Raw genomic sequence first — 23,156 nt, forward strand, 5'->3', positions numbered from 1 at the left:
CACTGCATAGGCTGAAGGCTACTATCTCGCCTTTACAGTTGCTTCCTCCTGGTGAGATTATCCTGCTCGACCACAGCCTCCCTCCCCAATAGCTTTTAAGTTACTCTGGATTCTTTCTGATGAGCCTGTTCTTTTTTTTTTTTTTTTTTTTTTTTTTTTGATTATTTATTTATTTGAGACGGAGTCTTGCTCTTGTCGCCCAGGCTGGAGTGCAATGGCCCGATCTTGGCTCACTGCAACCTCTGTCTCCTGGGTTCAAGCAAATCTGCCTCAGTCTCCCGAGTAGCTGGGATTACAGACGCGCGCCATCACTCCTGGCTAATTTCTGTATTTTTAGTAGAGACGGGGTTTCACAATGTTGAGCAGGTTGGTCTCGATCTCCTGACGTCGTGATCCTCCCGCCTCGGCCTCCCAAAGTGCTGTGATTACAGGCGTGAGCCACCGCGCCCAGCTAAGCAATAGTACTGTGTTAATCCTCAGTTTGGGACCAGTGTGCTTGACTAGGAGAGGCTCTTACCCTGCAACCTGAAAGCAACAGCTTTGTGTGTTTGGTGATAATTTTGAATCTTAGTGGTGATTTGATTTTAATGTCTTCCTCTTTGTAGCTCAAAACTCCTGGATTTCTGGATGAAAACAGGCAAGCTTTTCTAAAAAACTGACTTCTCCCACACAGCCTGAATTTCTTTTGCCTATTACTAACCTCCCAGCGTGGGGGTTGCTTTTAGACTCAGTTGTTCCGGCTCTGCCCTCCAGGTGGCAGCAGTGCCACATCTCAGAAGCTCCAATCCCCTCTTCCCTGACTTCAAGTGTTAATGCAATTGACCAATCAGTGCTAAGATGATGGGAGGTAATTGGGTAATTGTATTTTACTGATCACAAGCGGAGAAAGGGAAAGGGGAAAGAAAGAGGGGCAGAGGAGGGAAGGCGACTGCAGTCCGAAAGGAGCTTTTGGAAGCTAGGACCCTAAGCGTCAGGACGTGGCATTGGTCGAGAGAAAGCCTAGGCTGGCAAGAGCTGCCGCCGGTGCTGGGAGAGCATTTATTTGGGAGAAAAAGAGAGGAGAGAGCAGAGGGAGGGGGGAAGAGAGTTCAAACCGAAGTGGATGGAAGGGGACTGGGGTTTCTGCCGCGCAGGGAGCCGTGAGCCAGGGCGATGGCGCTAAGGACGGCGCGGAGCAGCTGCGCTCCCGAAAACGCGTCTCCTCGCAGAGGACTAGCAGGCTTCGGGAAGGTCTGCGCCAACGGGAACCAACTTGTGGCTCCAAAATGTACACATCGCAGCTGGAAATGAGATCAAAGCTGCAGTTGCATTTGAGAAGGATGAGAAGAACCAGCGATTAGGAAATCTTTTTTTTTTTCTTACCCGTATTGTTCCGTTTTCTTTTTTTCTTCTTTTTCTTTTCTTTCTTTCTTTTGTCGTGTTTGTTTTTTTAATTTGCCTACCACCCCGTCTGTCCCCTCACTTCGCCCTCCCCATTTGAAATAAAAGCCCCAGTCTCAACTTACATCACCGCGGCGCCCCCGGAGCCACTGCCGGCTGATGGAGGAGAAGGGGACCCGGGGGCTGGCAGGGGCCACCGGCGAGGGACCGCATCCCGCGTCTCCCCCGTGATCCCGACCCCGATCGCGGAGTTCTGCAACACCTGGAGGATCTGGACCGGGTGCTGGGGGTGGGGGCGGAGACAGAGGAAGGAAAAGGCACCCCGAGCCTTAAAAAGAAAAAAAAGAAAAAAAGTAGCGGGGGGAGGAATGGGTTTCTTCTTGACAGCTGATGGAGCCTTGAAATTTTCCTCCACTACCTCCGCCCCCGCCCCCGCCCCCGCCCCCCGCACTCCATTTAACGTGAGATTATGAAATTGCAGAGGCGGTGGAGGGAAGGAGACAGGATATAACCGGAGTTTGGAGGGGAGAGGGGAAGGTGGCTGGCCGGGTGGCTGAAATCAAAAATTCAATTGCGCACTGGGTTGTGATGAGAAATCTAATCAGATCTTTGGCGAAGGGGCCGGCCGGAAGGATGGCGAGTGGGGGGGGAGTTGCTCCCCAAATTCTTCGAAGGGGAGGCTGGGGAGACGAATTGACGATGTAAAAGGAGACTTTTTTTTTTTTTTTTTTTTTTTGGTGGTGGTGGCTGTTGGGTGCCTTGCAAAAATGAAGGATGCGGGACACAGCTCTCTCCTGGAACCGAACGCAATGGATAAACTGATTGTGCAAGAGAGAAGGAAGAACGAAGCTTTTTCTTGTGAGCCCTGGATCTTAACACAAATGTGTATATGTGCACACAGGGAGCATTCAAGAATGAAATAAACCAGGGTTAGACCCGCGGGGATTGGTGTGTTCTGACATAAATAAATAATCTTAAAGCAGCTGTTCCCCTCCCCCCCAAAAAAGGATGATTGGAAATGGAGAACCGAGGATTCACAAAGAAAAAAGTATGTTCATTTTTCTCTATAAAGGAGAAAGTGAGCCAAGGAGATAATTTTGGAATGAAAAGTTTGGGGCTTTTTTAGCAAAGTAAAGAACTGGTGTGGTGGTGTTTTCTTTTCTTTTTGAATTTCCCACAAGAGGAGAGGAAATTAATAATACATCTGCAAAGAAATTTCAGAGAAGAAAAGTTGACCGCGGCAGAATGAGGCATTGATTGGGGGAGAGAAACCAGCAGAGCACAGTTGGATTTGTGCCTATGTTGACTAAAATTGACGGATAATTGCAGTTGGATTTTTCTTCATCAACTTCCTTTTTTAAATTTTTATTCTTTTTGGTATCAAGATCATGCGTTTTCTCTTGTTCTTAACCACCTGGATTTCCATATGGATGTTGCTGTGATCAGTCTGAAATACAGTGAGTGACCTTTATTTTCTTATTTATTGGTGAAGAAAATGTCAGTTAATTTGGTGTTCTTGGTCTCGTCATCCTCTCTCTCCCTTTGGTGTTTTTTTTTTTTTTTTTTTATTAAAGAACTGGCTATTGGGGGCCAGAAAATAAGGGAATGGGTGGCCCACGTATTTGCTTCATCTGTCTCTGCTCTCTGATAAGACAGTTTGCTATAAGGATGCAGGTTGACTGCATCTTGGGCAGACGCCTTTGCAAATGTTCACCAGGAAAAAAAAAAAATCTCCCCAAGAAAGCCACTGCAGTGTGGGGTGCCAGTGCTGTGTGACTGACACTCTAGAATGCATTTAAGTTGCTTGTCAGCCGCGGAGTTAGATGCACAAATGTTTAGCTATTGGAAATCGAAGGGACTCAATTTAAATTTCATTATCCGACCCGATATTGCAGATCAACAGAATGTATTAACACAAAAATATGACAATAAACCAAGCAGATGAAGGGTGGCTTCTTGCTGGTGTATGGTTGGAGGGAGAAAGGGTGGGTTTTGAGGGGAGGAAGCTGGTGGAGAGAAGTGGCTGTACTTTCCACAATCACTCTTGCATACACATGCCCAGATGTGGTCTTCACATTACCCGGGTTCATGCCAGTGCTAAAAATGAAACAAGGAGGACCTACTTCTCTCCAACTCCACCCCCTTCTAACTGAGGACTTCTTTGGATTACAGAGAGACTGTGCATGAACTGTAGAGCAGTGACTTGGGTTTTGCCAGAAACCTTTCCAACATCACTAGTTCACAGCTCCTCAGAAAAAGGAAGAAATCTAGTGTCCTGTGGTAACTTAGAAAAGGCAGCTGAAGAAGAGGTCTATGTTGAGCATTCGTGCTTCTTATGTGCCAGCTTTGTCTTGGAAAAAGAGACCAATATAAAAAACAAAGCAGAAGGTGGAAAATGCTTAGAAAGTCTGAGCTGAGCGCCTGTAGGATCACCTTCCCTCCTCTCCCATTGCTGCCAAAGTCATGGAGCTGGCCTTTTTTACAGAACTTTCCCCCTTCACTCTTCTCTATTCCTCTCTGGGGCCTTCTATCAGAATCATAGACTCATATAACTTTAGAGCCAGAAGAGTCTCCAGAGATCTCATGTCAATAAAAAAAGGAAACTGAGGCCTAGAGAAGCTATAACTCTTTCATTAATGGCCAAACAGCATGAGACAGGTGACTCACACAAGCCTCAGAACGCCAGGAAAAAAAAAAAAAAAGTCGGTTTGGGATCCAAACTGGACAGGTACACATAGCCTGGCTACTCCTGTATTTTGAATGCTGTTTTATGAGTAAGGGTCAAAGGAAGGCACTTTGGTCCTGAGAGCTTGAAATAAAACTTCTGCCAGTTTAGCCTTCAAGGGTTACAAACTCCAACATTCACTGTCTCTCTTCCCTTCCTCCCTTCTTCCCTCTCTCCCTCTTCCTTTCTTCTTTTCCTTTCTATAGCATAGTGTAGATAACCCTGGCTTGAATACCATTAAAAAAAAAAAAAAAAGATCCACAACTCTGACATATCCCAAAGGAGATGAAAGGCAGCATTCTCCTGGGTCCCTTCTTAGTGTTTAATCCTGTGAGTGGTGGTCCTCAGAGAGTCATTAAAGAACTGTAGGGTTAGATTTATATTAGAGAGGTGATAATAGAAACCAGAAACACGCAGCTGAAAGCATCTGAGCCTGTTCTTACACTCACATCATCTATTCTTATCCTTTTCATTACTCCTTAACTAAACTAGCCTACAGCTGAGCACTTCTCTAATTTATTTTTCTGGGCACATGTTTCCTGTTGGAACACAGATCAGGCAATAAATTTACCAACCTATAAAAATAATTGTGCGAGATGGTTTTATTCCCTGAAATCCCCATAGACTTGTGCATATATTTTCATAGTTCTCTGCACTTTTTTTGTATTTGTTTACTTGTTTGCTTTGTTTTGCATTACCACAGTTAAGTCACCATTTGTAGACATGAAATGACTCAAGTTATATTAAGTTCTTGCTCATCTGGAACTTAGCACAATGACAAAAAAAAAAAAAGTAAGAAGATGATGCTTTTTCACTTTATAGTTCAGTTCCTGGCTTCACATGGGAACCCCAGCCTTGAAATTAGGTTGGGTCTGCTAATTGGAGGAGATTTTATTTTCTTTATATAAATATATAGATAAATATAGATTATATATATATATATATATATCTTTCATTGACATCAAAATTTCTTAAGTGCTGCTCTAATTAGGTCTGAAAGCACATTCCTCTCCTTGATAGTGTCACCTCCTCCCTGTACCCTCCACGCTTAATGTACACATGCAATTGTCCTAAGAGAGAGAAAGGGAGAGAAGGGAAGAGAGAGAGAATCTGTTCAAAATTTTGGTCTGAAATGTGTCCTCCCATCCCCCTCCACTTAAACATTTTCAGATCTGGAGTTAATGGGGCATCTAAGGTGTCATCGTCTTTCATACTGGTAAGTCCTTTCAGAACTCTACTGTTAGGAACCTATGGCCCACCTGGGGGTGAACACCTTTGGTTTAGTAGTCAGAGTTGGCCCTGCATTTTGGTTAAGTACTGATTCGTTTTAAACTAATTTGTTCAGAAACGCTGCATTTGTTCGTGTACTGTTCAAAGAATTAGGGCCATGACAGAGCTGGAAACTTACTTCATCAGTGGGTGTCAGGACCCAAGTTGGTGCCCACTGAAAGACATTTGTGAGTAAGCAGTTGTCTACCAGAATCTGCCGAGGACCCTATGCCCAGAAAGCTACTGGGTTTTACGAGTTTTAAAGTTCCCTTTTCAAATATCTTCTTCCTCAGATGTAATAGCTGTGCCCTTTGAGCAATACTTTTAATTTCCCTGGCTCTCAATTGTCTAGTCTGTGAGGTGGGAATTATAATATGTAATTCGTTGAATTGTTTTATGACTTAAAAGGAGTGTTGTGCAAAGCTGCAAGCATAATAGGCCCTCTAAGGATGGCTGTTTGTTATGGTTATTCTTGGATTAACATGGATTAATTTCCTGACAGTGAATAACCGTCTGGCTAAGCACTTTAACAGTTCGAGCACCTATACTTGAAAAATAGGGATTGTGCAACTCGTCTTACAGTAGTTGCCAGGCTCCTCATTTGAGGTCTTATCAGGACAGATTGGCTCAATATATTATTTTAGATGTAAAGTGCTGCCTCATACTAGAAACTGTACATTATGACTTTCTCCTAAAAGTATAGAAAAATAAATCTCAGCAAAAACAGTACTTAAATGAAATTTTACAGGGAAATAATGCAATTAATGTGCTGTGTGTGTTTTGGGTCTAAAAGTTGAGTAAGAGATTTCTGGTATTTTAAGTGTGTCATTTTAGCCACATATTACATAGTCTGGACCTGGATGTACAAAATAAAGGCACATGTCTATGTAGTTATACGATTTAAATTATATGGTATAAAATTCCATTACTAATATTAAGGCCTCCAAAACCACAATTTGGATTCACAGTTCTAGTCAAAATGAATGTTGTGTTCATTAAACAAAGTATTTACTTTGTGATGGGCTAAAGACTTGTTAGAATATATAGAATGAGGAAGATTTAATGCAGACACACACGTCATTGTTTACATGTGCACATCTTCCCACACTAGTGGTTTTCTGAGGCAAGCAGTCATGGTCATTGCTCATAATTTCATTCTCTACTGTAGCAGCCCTGTTTTCTGTCCGTTTCCTTAATATTCTTCCAGGGACCTGTTTTCCCCTTAAGAGAAAAGGAGTCCTCCTGTAGTAATTGTTATTCTTAATGTTTCATCTGTGGATGATAATAGTGCTGTTAGGCTTGGAAGATACCCGTTGGATTCTTATGTTTCTTTTCAATGAAAACAATTTGAAATCTGTGTGAATATTGGAAAAGCATTTGAAAGTTGACCGTTTTCACTGACCTTAAGATGGAAATTCTCTATGAAAGTTCTTACCATTTGATAAATTTTCCTTTTTTTGCATGCTTCCTAACGATGAGTTAGAAATTAGGTGAAACTTGGACTCTAGCATCTTAAGTGAATTCAAATACTCAGCTTCCCACTGAGCCACGTGTGTTGCATGCATCATTTAACCTCTCTGAGCCTGTGTGCTTATCTGTAAAATAGAGGTAATAACAACTGCCTGGAACTGTCTGCCATGAGGATGAGATCAGATTGCATATGCCATGCACAGCAAGCATTCAATAAATGCACCTTTAAATGGATCATCTCTGATTTTAGTGTAGATTTGCAGAAAAAGAGATATGGACTCTGTTGGAGGGAAGCTGTCACTGTAAGTTCACGTTGGCATAGATTAAAAAAGATAAATATATAGACAGGATTAAGGTTGGAGTATAACACATAAATAGATATGACCGTTTTGGTAAGGTCCTGCCGTTTTAAAACATATTTAGAAGTGCCTTAGTGAACACCATTCCCTCAGTAAAGATTGAAATATACTTTGTGAATTGTGGAAAATATACTCTGTGTCCATATAAACTTTGGTTAGAATGTCAAGTACTTTATAATACAGGCATAAAAATGTTAATGATCTGTAAATGGTATCATAGAAGACCCACTAAGAAGGTCAAGAATCAGTTACATCTTTCATTTCTTCAAAATAATTTTTGTGGAGAAATGTTAATTTGACCATTGAAATTTAATTAGGCTGATCTTGTGGCTGAGATACTGTGCTTATAATACTTTCTGAATGCAAGGGTTTTGTTATGTCCTCAGCCCCTCAGAAGAACAGCTGGCAAAGAGTAGGCATGCAGTAAATACTGCTTGAATGAACTTAGTTTAAGAAACACCTCCTCTAAATAATTCAAATGCATGCACATACAAGAATGTATGCAAACACACGCAGGCCACGCACATACATACTGGAAGCCTGGTTTTGGGGAATTTATAGAAGCCTAATAACAAAAGCTAATGAGTATACTGACTGAATACACACACACACATACACACACATACACACACACGCACAGTAACATTAAGTTGCTTATGTTGGAAAACCTGAGGTCTGAAAGTCACGTGATGCGGTGTGTATTTCTTATTCTTGGTGTTGTCATTAATGAACTGTGACATTTTGTACAAGTCAACTTACCTCTCTAGGTTCTATATTCTCATCTGTTAGATGAAGTAAAAACTAAGGTTACTTCCAGCATTAAGATTTTCGGATCCCGAGTTCATAATTGACTACCTTGGAATTTAGTATTCCCAAAATTAAAAATATATAATTATTGATCTTAGGAAACTAGTTATTAAAATGTGAAGAAGAATCCCATAGTATTCTGTAAGAAAGGCAGAATTGTGTTAAAATGGCAGATATGTGGGTAAAAAGGTGAAGGAATGCTCAGTCTGTAGAGGAAATACTTCGAGATTTGGAATAGACAAAACTTGGATTTCAACTTTGTTTTATCACCTGTTACCTGGAGCCCCTAAATTTGTCAATTAACCTTGTTAATCCTCGGTTTCCTCAAATGTAAAACTGACTTTATTTTTTGCAGTCATTTTGGGAGCAATAAAATGTCTTAAGTATTTGGCACATAACTGGCACTCAATGATTGCTAGCCCACTTTCTTTTCTTTGAAATCTTTGGTTATTTCAAACAGAAATGGGAAGATTTAACTAACATTTAAGAGCCTGTGAGTGTTTTGCTTTACTTTTATGGAGTATATAAATAAAGATTTCCCGCCAGCTTTGCTATCCAAGTTGGTGATATTATTTTTGATCATGGTTTTCAATGTCAATCAAATTCATAATGAAGTCTAAAAATAATGAAAAACTTATGTAAAGTTAATATACTTGTCTTTCAACTTTGCCACAGGCTTGTTAGAGCTTTCTGCACTTAGGAAAGCTTTCAACACTTCTGGGATTTACAAGTATCTAGTAGTCCCTTCTTACCTGCAGTTTCACTTTTGGTGGTGTCAGTTACCTGTGGTCAACCGAGCAGAAATTTTAAGAGAAAGAGACTATATTCACATAATTCTATTACAGTATGTTGTTATAATTGTTGTTAATTTTTACTATGCCTAATGCATAAATTAAACTTTGTCATAGATACGTCTTTACAGGAAAAATTATAGTTTATGTAGGGTTTGGTACTATCTGGTTTCAGGCATCCACTGGGGATCATGGAATGTATCTCCTCCACCAACAAGGGGTACCAGTGTAATTTAATAAAAACATTAGTAACCACCATTTCTTGAGCATTTGATATGCACCAGGCACTGTAATGAAAATATAACATGTATTTTTTTTCCTTAATCCTCACTTAGAAACACAAAGAGGCTAGGTAATTTGTCTAAGGTTATATAGCAACTAAATGGTGAGGCTGGGAATAAGAACTGCATATCTCCTGACTTTAGAACCCAAAATCGGAATCAGTAAAGTGAAACTTGTTGACTTGGTAACAAATAAACATAGCAGTTCACTATTATGTAACCTAGTACTCAATCTGAATGTTTTCACTGGGCTTGAGATGTCTGCAGTTTCCCTTCCCCCTATTTCCTGAAATGAAAGTTCTCCAGCTGCTTAGGTCATATATACCTTCCATATATTTGTCAGTCCTCAGTCATTTCCAAGTATGCCCTTAAGTATAGAAGTGACTTCTAAGAAAGACTTAGGCAAAATTGTCCCAACTCACTGAACATATCTAATGGACAGAAAGATTTTGCAAAATGTTATAAGGCATCTAGAAATTCATAATTATATGAGAAATATGGTCAATGCTAATAGTAAGGTTAGAGTTTAGATATGATATGCTATAAACCAGATGAGGTCCTAATTGTGAGGACCCAACACCTAATGTTAGTCCTTCTTGTGTTTGATCTCTCCGTAACACGATCCCATCACCTGCCTCTGCTTTCCTGAAACCCTTCCAAGGGTTTGAGATACTCCTCATTGATCACTTTCTTTATTGAGATTACTTTATCCTCCTATTTTCCTAATCTTCTCCTTAAATAATGAGGGCTTCGCCCTTTGAGTCACTTCTACTCCCAGTCTCTCTGCATTCCTGAAAGACAAAAGTTGGGGGTTTTTTTAGATGAATCTCAAATCCTGGCTAACCTGTGTATGCTGAAGACTAATAAGCATCCATTGCCAGCAAGATCCCACTTAATTACCTGAGTCTCCTACAAGCCTTGCAAACTTAATACTCCATCTGAAACTGGTTATTTTTTTCTCCAGAAACCTAGATATGCACCAGGCACTGTACTGAAAACACAGCATTTTTTTTTTTAACTCTTTAATCCTCACTTAGAAAACAGAAACAAAAACTTGGATATTTACAGTTTTAAATGATATCAATATCTCTTTAACCTGCCTCCTGTCTACCCAGTCATCAAATCCAATCTACTTACTCTCTTAAAGTCAGCTTTGGTCTGTCTCGCTATGGCCTTGGTCCAGATTCTAGCACTTTTCTCTTAGATCGTCTCTAACTAGTCTTTCTGATAATGCCAACTTTTCCTCAGATAGTCCATTACTCGTTCTTCCTCTAGATGTATCATCCTAACAAGTAATGCTGAACATCCTCTTTATATTCTCGAAATATGTTTTTAGAATAAAATCCAGACTCTTCTCAACAGCACGGTCCAGGCAGCCTATTCACACCCTCTCCCATCTGCCTGCCATGCTAAATGTTTTAGTCCTCTGGGGACAAGCCAGGTTAGTTTGAACTCAAACTTGGTGAGAGCTAATCCATTTGCCTAGGATATGATCTTCATATCTCAAGTCTCAGAGCAAGTTACTGCCTTTGGGAACATCTTTCCCAGCACCCCTAAGCCCACTGTCCTCTGTACACAAACATTTTGTTCATATATTTATGATAGCTCTTACTATTGTTATATGTATTTGGCAAAACCCACTAAACTGTGGCTTCTTTTAGAATATGGATCTCATTAACTGGGTGCAGTGGCTCATACCTGTAATCCCAGCACTTAGGAGGCTGAGGCAGGTGGATCACCTGAGGTTGGGAGTTTGAGACCAGCCTGACAAACATGGAGAAACCTCGTTTCTACTAAAAATACAAAATGAACCGGGCGTGGTGGCGCATGCCTGTAATCCCAGCTACTCGGGAGGCTGAGGCAGGAGAATCGCTTGAACCCAGGAGGCGGTGGTTGTAGTGAGCCGAAATTGTGCCATTGCACTCCAGCCTGGGGAACAAGAGTGAAACTCTGTCTAAAAAGAAAAGAATATGGACCTCATCTTGTTCTTCTTGTCATCTCTCACATCTAACTAACATAGTACATAGGGATTTTCCATGTATCTGGGGAGAACTAATAAATGAGTGGCCTCATCTAACACGTCTTTAAGGTGAAGAAATTACTTTAATTCAGTTTATGATATAGGCCATTATTTTCCCAATATTTTTATTGTTAAGATCAAGTTTTATTATTTTTCCTGTAGGGACCCATTTTTCATAACTACTTTGCATAATAAAACATTGCAATTTTTTTTTTTATTTTTAGTAATAAACAACATGTACCTGGCAGTCATCATTTTTTGAAGTGTACTAGATGAACATTTAAATCAAATGATTTTATATAAATTGAGCCAAAAGCAAAGGTGCTTTAATTATCTTATGCAAGTACATGAGTATGTGTATGAAATCTAGTTGGCTTTTTGAAATATTGATAATAGCTGTCATTGAGGATCTCATTTTTTAAAATAGTTCTGTAAATATATTTTAGTGCTAATTTTATATTCTAATGTATAGCTCCTCATAGGCTTACTGCAGGTGTAATAATGCTCAGTCCTCACTGACACTGTTCACAAAGTCTGCTGTTCGCAAAAATTACACAAAAAAGGTGGTCCTTGGAGTTGTGCGTTGCACACGCCTCACAGTTGTATGAAGCAGGCCTTCCTACTCATGAATGATTATCAAAAAGGAGAATGTGAATTTTAAATTTGACTAGTGTCCATAAATGGACTAATACAACAAGAGATTAAAAATATCTCCCTTATAAAAGTACCTTCATTAAATATAGAAAATAATGAGCTGCAATCATTTTTGACAACAGGTGAACACCTGGCTTCGTGGAAGCCAGGCATACATACGTTCATAGACATCACTTTGACTCCATGCTCCATAAGGATATTTCCTCCTTTCTCTCCTGAGGAGCAGCAGAAAACACTGGATTACATGAAGGAAAGTGGTAAATGATATGATTACTGTTTAATTATGGCTGAATATTATCTTGCAATTTTGAAGAGAAATGTCTCAAATATGTTGAACTGGAGTATTTGTGTTTTCATATTAATAGTTCTTTTTTAAAGTTTTTCTTCTAGTTTTAGATTATTTCTAGTTCAGAGAGTAATATTATTAATCTCTAATAATAGCAGATGATAAAGCATTAATAGTCATGCTTCATCATGCTTTTGAAATCCAGTGATTTATTTTAATCCTTTCAACAAATTTTAGCCCCAGAACTTCCAAAGGAATTATTTCCTGACCACTATATTCCTTATGATAAAGCATGAGGATTTGGGAAGGTGTGCCAGGGAAGATTTTTTTTCTTTCTTTCTTTTTTTTTTTTTTTTTGAGACAGAGTCTGGCTCTATCACCCAGACTGGAGTGCAGTGGTGCAACCTCGGCTCACTGCGACCTCCACCTCCCAGGTTCAAGCGATTCTCCTGCCACAGCCTCCCAAGTAGCTGGGATTACAGGCAAATGCCACCACGCCCAGCTAGTTTTTGTATGTTTAGAAGAGACAGGGTTTCACCGTGTTGGCCAGGCTGGTCTCAAACTCCCATCTTTGGGGGATCCGCCAGCCTCGGCCTCCCAAAGTGCGAAAGATTTATTTAGAAGAGCCAGTGATGAGTGTTGTCTTAGTTCTTGCCAAACTACAAACTGTTGAGACAACACTTGTAAACAACCTCCTAAGACAACTTCTTGGGAGGGGTCCATTTGCTTTAGCTCATCAATTTTGACCAAGTCACGTTGGGGATGTAGGAGAATTTAGCCATCCAATTATATGTGTTTATTTCTTGCTAAAGTAGGAGTGTGTATCTGGGAGTAGGGGTCCACAGATTTTTAAAAAAGCCCTTTTCTGATGATGACTAATACAGTTCCCTAATTATTAAAATAACCTGTTATCATCGATGTGGTCCTGCCTAGAACAAGTTGACTGATTTATTTGTGATGCTTTAAAAGACATCTTATTGTCAGTGCAGCCGAACATTTTTGTTTGTTATTAATCTAAAGAACTGTAGTAATAAGGAATTTATTTTCAGGGCAATAGACATGTTTTCTTTCAACTAATGGTTTGATAATGATGGTGGGAACTTCAATAACTAAGATATGAATGTTCTGAAAAAGGTGCATGACACTTGAAAATGTAGAGATGTGCCTCTCCTGAATGATTTTACAGTTGAACCTGAGCCAGATCTCAGAGTGTGCCGATTTTTACAACCTTAGGGGAAAGAGAGAGACAGATTGAGAAAGTTTTGGGGGAGAGAGCTCATCCTGGATCTGCTGTTCTGATCTGGGCAGAAAGAATGCCCATAGCTTAGTTAGCTGATCTCTAGAGAGGCTCACCTCAGCAGACACCACAGCACGTGTGTGGAAGAATGAATTCAAATACATTATGGGGAGGGATCTAGAGGACTCCGATTTTTACTAACTGAAAAGGCAAAAAGTCAGAAGCTACCCTAAAAGAGTTAACATCTACACAGTGGTGTTCAGGAAGGCAAGAATGGAACTATGAAGGCTTTCTCTGTATTGTTTTGAACGTTGCCATGGCAATAGTTTCCAGCAGAAGTTACATGTTTTTCAATTCCCCAAAGCAGCAAGCAGCCTTTCCCTCTCTTTCTCACCCTCTCTGCATCCATCCCTATCCGCCTTCATCCTTAGTCCTCCCCATCCCTTTTCTCCTCCCTCTGTCCTTTTCTTTTGTTCTCAAGTCCCTCTACCATTCCCTATTAACAACAAAAAATTCCAACTCCAAGAGGTCGCTTTTGGGCAGAATGCGAGTCAGACATATAGTCTTCTATCCGGGTTTCTGTTTTCCCCCGTCTGTTTACGTATTAAAGACCTAATTAAACGGAAGCTGTGGATGGAAGCAGGGTTGGGGCTTTCCCTTGTTGGTAGGACACAGAACATATTATAATGGTTGGTGTTGTGGCGATATGTTAATTGGATCGCTCGAGGCAAGTGCAGAGCAGCAGTCTCTGACAATTATAAAGAACAATGACTTTACTATGAGTGAGCCCACTCTCTTAACCAGTGGAAGGATTAGCATGCATTGCAGGTCTCTGGAAGGTTCCTGTAGACTCCGAGAGGGATCTGCAGTTGGAAATGCCTCCTGTCTCTTTACAGCTATGCTGCTGCCTCTCCTTTAGCTTACTTTCCTGCCAAGGGAAGAGGAGTGAGAGGATAGTAAGATCTGGTTTACTGGGCTGATGCGGGACCCTGTCGCAGACCTGAGCCATGGGATATATTGCAGGGATGTTAAGAAGAAATCTTTGCCTGCTTAATGCACGTGGCCAGTGAATTGTGAAATGGGTCTCATTAGAGCCTTTCATATCCCGGCATGTGCCAAAGTGCTTTGCCGGCACAGCGCCATCACTTCAGGTCCAACCCTTCTGCTGTTCACTGCAGCCAAGAAGGGACAGAGACTCTGTCTGTATTAAAGCCTTCAGTCCCATCTCTCTCTGTCTACTGTTCATTGTAAGGTTCCTCTGGGCCTTTCAGTCCAGCCAGGGATGAGGCCCATAGTATCCCCTAGGTGTTTATAGAGAAGAAATATTAAGAATTTTGAAGCATCACAGATGGATTTCAGGCAGCCAGTGGGTGCTGGCACCCAGATGTTTCCTCTTTTTCCCAGGGTTGGCACTGAAACTATATCTAGACTTCCCTGCAAATATGCACAGATACTCACCTGCAAGAAAGGATGAGTAGGTTCAGGGCCGAGTAAATCATCAAGGACTTATTTGTTAGATAAAAAGGAACACTTTACTTTTTCTCAGATTCATATACTAAAGATTTTAAAATGAAATTATATCTCCCAAGGCATAGTCCCATAAGTAATACTAATAAATGCCATATACTGAGTACTAACTGTATGTCAGGCACTGTGCCTGTCTCTTATTTAGAATGCCCCTTGAGTCCACAAGGTTGGTGAATGACATAACAGCACAGACACGGAAGCCAGACTAGTAAGAGCTCTGTTACCTCTTAGATCTGTGGTTTCAGGCAATTTATTTATAATTCTGAACCTCAACTTTCTTATGTGTGACATAGGCATGATTACATAGTAATTACATAGTACAGGATCGTAGTGAGTCAGAATTGAAATAATTCACATAGAACTTTTAACAGAGTGCTTGGCACATGACAATACTCAAGCTATGACTTGTAAAAAGATAAGAGACATTTTCTTACAATATTGTAAAGTAATTACTAAGCATGTATCTCCAGAAGAAAGGTGTTAAAAGTAATTATGGACAGATTGTTTAATAAAAATGGAAATATGGCATAAGAAAATGAGTTTCTGAATTCGGAATAGTGTAATTCCTGATGTTTTCTGTGTAGCACCGTAGTTTGGAAAGTAGAATTGATGAAATCAATGAAACAGATTTGTTGCATTTGTTCTGGGTAGATGGTTTTTATCCATCCATATTTGAGTTTTCTTTTGGGACTGGGGCTGTCTCAGTTGTGATGCCTTGAATTTGAAATAAGAAGGGAAAAATCTAGTGAGGTTAAGCAAAAAAAGACAATTTGCTAACATGTGTAATTGAAAAGTCCTATAGTACATGGAGGGAGTTCAGGTGTAGTTTGATCCAGATGTTCTCAATGTCACAGGGACTCCTGCTCTGTTTTCCCTGTATTTCTCTTGGCATAGTCCTCTTCCATGTTCTATTTTCATCAAGACATTGTTCTGCATTCCCTCAAACATCACCACAGAAAGTTCCACAGTTTTGTCCCAGCACTCCCAGTGAGCACCCTGAGATCACAGCTGATTAGATTAGCTTATGTCATATTTCTACTCATAAACCATCATTGGCTTTAAGGGAAGGGAGTAGAGGGTCAGTGCATCCCCAAATGGAACTCAGGGGCTACTGAGAGGTAACAGAGATTATGTGCTGGAGACAAAAACCACTAATATCTATCATTTATCTGGTGTTAGAGAGTGAGAAGGACAAGTTGCTATGTTTCACAATGTAACTTGCTACAAGGGTTAATTTTGTTTGTACTTCTCTGTAATGCTATATTGTATATAGGTATTGAAGTTTTAATAACTAAGGAATTTTGTTCTTCCAGCAAATCATCTGGCTGTAGTGATCAATTTTTCAGTGGAACAACTTCATCTGCATTCATGCTATTTTTGTATTATTCCTCTCATCTCTTAGAAACAGGTCTTTGTTTTTGAGAGAGAATTTACAAGTCCTTTTTTGGAAATGAAGAAACAAAAGCAAAAACAAAATAATCATCTTCAGTCAATAACACTGGTAGAGGATCTTTAAAAGGCCTTGAACGCCCACACTCCTAGTCACTTGCCCCGGCCATAGATGTACTTCCATCCAGCTTTGATTTAATCTAACTGTCGTTGCAAAGGTCTTAGCAGTGACATATGCCATTCCAGATCTCTCCATTCTGCCTACCCACAGATGGTGATCTAGGCCATGTGACACGTTTTTTTCTTCTTCATAGGCAAGGTGACGGAAATACATATCTGGCCTTTGGATACAAATATTTGTTAAGAAGCTCTGTTCAAAGGACATGACTGCTTGCCAAGTTCAAGGACTTATCTCTTTTGAAGTCTTAATACTGTGTGTTCCATATTGGGAACACTGTACTTACTTAATTCTTACTTATGCAGTGACATGCTCAGAATTGAGAATCAAACCAAGTTAATATATTTCTTATAAAAGCTATGGGAGAACAAATGACTGGTGGAGAAGGTTTTTCCTGGAAAGTTAAAGCAATGGAGGAGACTGCGGCTTTTTTGAGTACCTGTTATATGCAATACAATAATAGTAACAGTAGTGAGTTATTTTATATACTTTATCTCATTGTACCCTTATGACAACTGCAATAATAACAACAATAATGCAAAAAAAAATCAGTGATAGGTAACATTTATGGAGTGGTTGCTGTGAGTAGACACCATCTAAAGGTTTTACCTTTGTAAAGACGTTGAATCTGCAAGCAAATAAGCAGTAAGCATCCTTTTTAAAGGTGAGAAAGGGAAATTCGAATAAGCTCAATGACTTACCCATGTCACAGAGACAATAAACGGCAGAACTCTACTTTGAACACTTGGTCAAGCCAGTGGTTTTTCTACTATGCTGTGTTGCCTCTCACATGGGACTACTTACTACTACTAATTAATAATAATAATAATAATAATAATAATAATAATAATTTGATACTGGATTTCTTTTAGTTTAAAGAAGTAACACCGAGAAAGACCTGTAACTCTTTCCCTTAGCCTCACTGCCTTTTTTACTTCCTTCCTCTTTACCCTGCTTCTTATCCTGGGTTTTCTCAGTTCGATAACCTGTTACAGTATTTTGCCTCTAGTTTGGCCAGGGCAGCTGCCCAGCCACAACTCTGGATATCTGAAAGTAAAATTTCTTCTGCTTCATTTATTTAAAATATATCAACCCTTTGAGATCGCCACAAATAAACCACAAGGGTCTTTAAGGAGGACTTACTCTTTTCTTATGTTGGGAAGAGTGAAGAAACATTTAATATCCCAGTGGTCCCTGGCAACTGAACTTGCAAAGTCTGTGCAGATATCAGTTGGCAGGCCTCATTCCTTAAGATGTGGTGATACTAAGAGTCACAAACTTAGCTGCATAAGGCTGTGCCACATATTTCCTGTCTCAGTGGTATCCATTAGAAGACATTCTCCTCTGTGTATAGAACAAGGAAATTGGACTTTTTCCTCCATAACTCTTAACACTCTTTACCTTTTCCTACCTGGATGGTACGTGGGAGAGGCAGGAAGAGATATAGTCATATAGCTCTGGGATACTGTCATTGCCGCCTTTCCCATGAAGGTACTAAGCAAAATTACCATTTTCAGCTTCTGTGGGCATTGGTCCAGATGGGAGGCAATGCCCACAATCAGTTTCCTTACTCCTTCAGCATATCACCCTTTATTGTTCTTATGACACAGGCACTGCAGCAGCAGAGAAGACAGGCACAACACAGCGTGACTGCAGAATCTATGGACACAAACACTTGTTCGCTTGCATAAACACACACACACACACACACTTGATTCCCACCAATTTATCTCAGCGTCCTGAATTCCCACATGACTTCTCCTGAAGGGCATTCTAGAGATGTGTGCTACTTATCTTTCTCTGTTATTCAAGGTACAAGGAGAAAGAAGTGCATATTGAGGCAATACACTATAGATTCAGGGTATGGTTTGACATCTGAAAAGGATTTTCCTTATTGCCTGCTCCATATTTGACAGAACACCTTCTGTACAAAGAATTGAAAAGTAGCTTTAATATCAGCCGTGGTTTTTTAGCCCTAAATCAAAGACCTTTTAAAGACAAATGGAAGAGGACTGGAGCTAGTCACTATTTTATAATATTTGAGCCACTGCTTTCTGTCCCTTAGGGCTGGCAAGACAGAGCAGGCTCTTGCTTCCTGTTGTCTCTAGAATGTGTCCCTTCCCTATTCTAACTCAGCATTTAAGCACTTATCAGGCCCAGGTGACTATAATTGTGGCCTGATTTGCCCTTCTCCTTCCAGTCCATCTTTGTCATGTTATTTATCTTCCAAATAATTGCAAAGCACTGTTTTAATGCAGTTCTCCTACTAACCAACCTTCACTTGTAAAATAAATGCCAGGCCCTGTAACCAAAATCTCCTCCAGAGAGCCTCTCTATCTCAGCTCCTCCTCTCTCTCAATTCCAATATGTATTTCTTGGCTATGCCATATTGGTTTTCATTTTCAATATCCTGTTTTGCATGAGTAACTTTTCTATGTGCTTATTATTTGTTCCTGCTTTTAGCAGGAAGGCTCTCTGAGGTCAGCCCCTTGACTTCCACCTCTGGGTCCTCACCTTCCTGCCTTACATGTAATGGATAGTCTATAGATGCTTTGTGATTGAAAGAATGTTCTTCACAAGCTTCCAACTGCTGATCTTAAACAAAATTTTTAAAAATTCAAATGAAATTATAACTTTTTTGTTGGATTTTTATTAATCTTTCTAATAGATAGCCCCATAGACTCCACTTGGGGCCAGGCAAACTTCTCCATTAGGGGAACCCACCTAGCAGTGTGTGGACTTTGAAATAAAAGCAACTCTCTTTTGCTGAGTCTCCTGTGGTGTCTCTTTAGAGAGCTGGTATTGGATGAGCAGTAATTTAGAGCTCTAGGTCCTGCAGCTGTTTGCTTAGCAGACACATAGAGCTCCCTAGTCAAAGCAACCTGCTTCTGTGGGCTCCGTTGTGCTTCAGAGGGCTACCTGCTTTTGTTGTTCTGTAGTATGGATATGAAGGGTAGATTTCCCAGGATTTCCCAAGGGAAACGTTCATGTGTACAAGATGTTTCTTTCTCCAGTCTCCCGTTCCATTACAGTTATAAGGAGCAGGATGAAATCGTTACATTTAATGTTTCAAATCTCCCCCTGTTTGCATATTATTCTAATATGTAGCAGTGGTCCCTGAAGCTAGATTGCCAAATGGGCAGGTGTAATGAATCTTGCAATAACAGATAGAGGCAAAAAGGTAGAATGTAGTGTATTTCTCACATAATTAAATTTATATGTTTAAAAGACAGACTCAGACTCATTTATTTTTCTCGTGTCATTTCATTGGGATCAAAATATCCTTGTGTTAAATGTGAATGATTATGATAGTAGGAGGTATTTTTTAAATTCTAACGTATATGCTTAGCAAGATATAAAGTCACATAGATACAATTGCACAAGTGTGTGACAAATGACCACCATGTCTGTTATTCACTTCGGTAGTCTAGGACACTGCCATAAGCTATAAACATTAGAGCCCCTGAAAATAACCTTGAGCAGGCGGTTGCAAGTGAAATAGGAAATATGGGTGCATTTCACTTGTAGCTTCTTAGCAGTACCTTTGTAATGGCTGTTTCCCACTGCTGAATGCAGCTGTCAAAGTTGACATTCCATTGAGGATGCTGCTATGCTCTGGTTGTAGAACTATATGCTCTGGTTGTAAGTTACTTCTTGTCTGAGCCTCATGTTTTGTAAAATAAGGAGTTTATGATGCTCTCTGGTATTCTTTTTAGCTATCTAAGAGTCTGAGCTATTTCACAGAACTATTTACAGGTAACAGGACTGTCTTTGCCAAAGAGAATGGAAATACATTTTGCTAGTTCCCCTTCTCAGACATTTTGGATGGCTTATTTCCTGTCTTTGCCACTTCTTGCCCCCCTCTGTGTCCTTTTTCGTGATGCTTATCAAATGTATTTATTTCTGCTACTATCCATGTCTAGCCAAGTCCTTCTTCATATTTCAGCTCCTGTGTGTGTGTGTGTGTGTGTGTGTGTGTGTGTGTGTGTGTGTTCTATTCCACAGGGTAAGCACTTAATTTCAGACTAGCTTCCACTAATTAACTACGAAATTAAGTAGGTGAATTCATTGATTCAGCACTTGGTTTGATGTTTATATTAACTCATTGAAAGGGAAGCCCTGGATGTGGCCAGAGGCTTGACGGGAATCTTTCATTCCCCTCTGGAATCTCCTTTGACTTCCCACACTAGATTTCTATCTTGCTATTTCTCAGAAGTATTCATGCTTTTGGGGAACAGCCAAGTGACCAAAGCTGTATCAGATAGGAATGCCATTCTTTGTGACCATAGAAATAATCATTTCTTGTTCTTTTTCTGCCCCAGTTTACTGGCCACAGCTCCGGTTCTACTTTTGATGCACCTGGAGAATGCTCTCTGAATGCCTACCAAGATTAAAGTGATAGGTCTTCAATGTCAAATGCCCTATAGCCACTGCCCACCTGCCCCCTACTTTGTGGGGAAAATAGACGTATACTCTTGGTTGAAATCCTCACCTTGTTTCTACCAGAAAGAATGTAGGTAGGAAGCCATAACAGCTTCCACACCCATGTCAGAGCAATCAACTAGTATTCAGCAAAAGTTCTATCTATTTTCATTTCTGTTTCCAACAATGATATCTTGTTTCATTCGTCTTTGCCTTAGCATATAATAACCACAAGTAAGTGACAGGTATGTTGGCTGTTTGTCACAGAATTGTGTCTACAATTTTTTGAACATTTTTCTCCATTTATGTAAAGATTTATGGCTTCTTTCAAACCCTGAAAATAGTATCTAGCAGATAAAATATGTTTTATGATAAAATAGACTGGAACATGGTTTGTAATAGAGTAACAACCATCGTAAAGAGGCCTTTTCTTGGAGCCCATCCAAGCAGGTCAGTAACTTGTCTAAAGTAATTGGATTAAGAGAAAAATGTGGGATGAAATATATGTTCTCTGAATTTCTATACCTTCTGTATTTTGTGTCCCTGTTAAAAGTCCTGAATTAAGCAGCATTGCCTTAAGGTAGTGTATTTGTTCTACTTATTGAATTATATGCACTGATCATTAGGATAAGTTGACCTTATCTTCCCACTGCAGCATTACTAGTTGCCTTTTTCATTGTTCCCCAGTGCTTCACGCATAACCCTACCCTAACACTTACCACGTTATTTAGTAATTATACGTTCGTCCTCTATCTTCCTCCATGACTCTAAGCTTTGTCTCTTCAGGGAGCCAGACTTCCTCTTTGTGTACCTCTTTAATACATACTGCCTATTAAATCAATATTGAAAGAAAATAAATGAAATAGTGAACACTTAAAGCTTAAAGTGTATTTAAAGCTATACTTAATTTATCTGATAATACTACAATTTGAATTTTAGTAAACTTTTATTTTGCAGAACTCAGTATCACAGTGTTTTAAATAATAGTGCCATTAAACTCATCATATAAATTAGCGTCTTAAGTCGCTATTTTGAGTCTTAATCATATTGACACATGGCTTTAAAAATGTGGTTGAATTAGTATAACTAAAAGAACTAATTAGTTTCAATCAAGTTACCATTTTGCAGGGACAAAAAAAGAAAGAGTAAATCACAGGTTTACACTCTGTTCACAGAGTCTGAATAATTTAACTAATACTTTTATAATAAGACATACTTTCCTCCAACATGATTTTTGGTTGAAACTTTGCACCAAAAGAAGATAATTTCATTGACATTATCATTTCTCACTAGCAGATACTTTACTGCTTTTTCTTAAATGTGCTAGGAGTGGAACAGACTTTGAGGCAATTTTTCTTTCATTTGGGGTCTTATACGTTTTTTAAAATGTAAAAAAAAAAAAAAAAAAGACAAAAACAAACTAACAAAAAGCTGCAGGAAATTTACCCTCCCTCCTCTCCTTCATGCATGTAATTTTTCAATAATCTCTCCAATGGATCTTGGTTAAAGAATAGATGATTCTTAGAATAAATTTATATGGAGTATCCACAAATCCAGAACTCATAGCTGCCTTATTATCTATTTTATGTAGGCTTAAACTTTTGAATCAGGAAATCAGACATGGGTGATCAAGGAAGGTTTGGGCCCATTATGTTTTCAGATATTCATTTCACCTGATTGCTTGAGTCTACATAATTGGATTCATAGTATTCCACAGTTAGTGAATGACTTTTGTATTTGTTTTTGTTAAGGCCAATGGAGAAAAATGTTAACCATAAAATATCCACCAAATATCTATTTATTTTCTTATGGAAATTTCAAAATATTTTCCTATCACAGGTTTCATTTTCTTATGAATTTGTACTCAATGAAAACCTCTCAGCTTTCTGGAACTTCTGAATACATCTATATTTTGTTTCTGTTCAGTTTGGAGGATTCCATGGTAACGTGCAGATATGGATTGATGTATCATACCAAGGTTTTTCATGGTATTTTATAGCACTGACTTTCAGATAGAACCAAAAGGAACGTAGATTAAATGGTAGTATGATTGGAATTATATTAATAACTGCATAAGTGGGAGATATCACAAGTGGCCTGGTCACTCTGGTTCAATCCAATTTGTGAAAATCATAGGACATGATAGAATAAAATGTTACTATGTGACTCCCTGGGTCTAGGATGCAGTTGTGAAATGAATCCATTGATGTCATGTGAGCCACACAAGAGTATATTCATGTGCTCTCAACCACATCAATAGACGGGGGTCTACATTTGGAGCTGATGGAGGTGAAGAATGAGTGTGTTATACCCCAGTGAAAGATTCAGGAGTGAGCAGAAATACTGCCTTAGTGGCTTCAG

At 39.5% G+C, this 23,156-nt stretch overlaps 1 protein-coding gene across 4 annotated transcripts in view; it reads left to right on the top strand.

Annotated features, from left to right (window-relative positions):
* Window positions 1-23,156, top strand: part of LRRC4C (leucine rich repeat containing 4C) — a 1,344,784-nt gene that overhangs the window by 1,161,583 nt on the left and 160,045 nt on the right. Inside the window, exon 1 of one of the 4 annotated variants that reach the window (XM_010376638.2) lies at window positions 900-2,837. The exons of 2 other annotated variants lie outside the window; for them this stretch is intronic. The gene's annotated coding sequence lies outside the window, so the exon portion shown is untranslated. Of the gene's footprint in view, window positions 1-899; window positions 2,838-23,156 lie in introns of those variants that run through there. One more of the 4 variants, XM_010376637.2, reaches the window with a different exon arrangement.

This window comes from Rhinopithecus roxellana, chromosome 15 (genome assembly GCF_007565055.1).
Source record: "Rhinopithecus roxellana isolate Shanxi Qingling chromosome 15, ASM756505v1, whole genome shotgun sequence".
In the NCBI taxonomy this organism is placed as follows: domain Eukaryota; kingdom Metazoa; phylum Chordata; class Mammalia; order Primates; family Cercopithecidae; genus Rhinopithecus; species Rhinopithecus roxellana.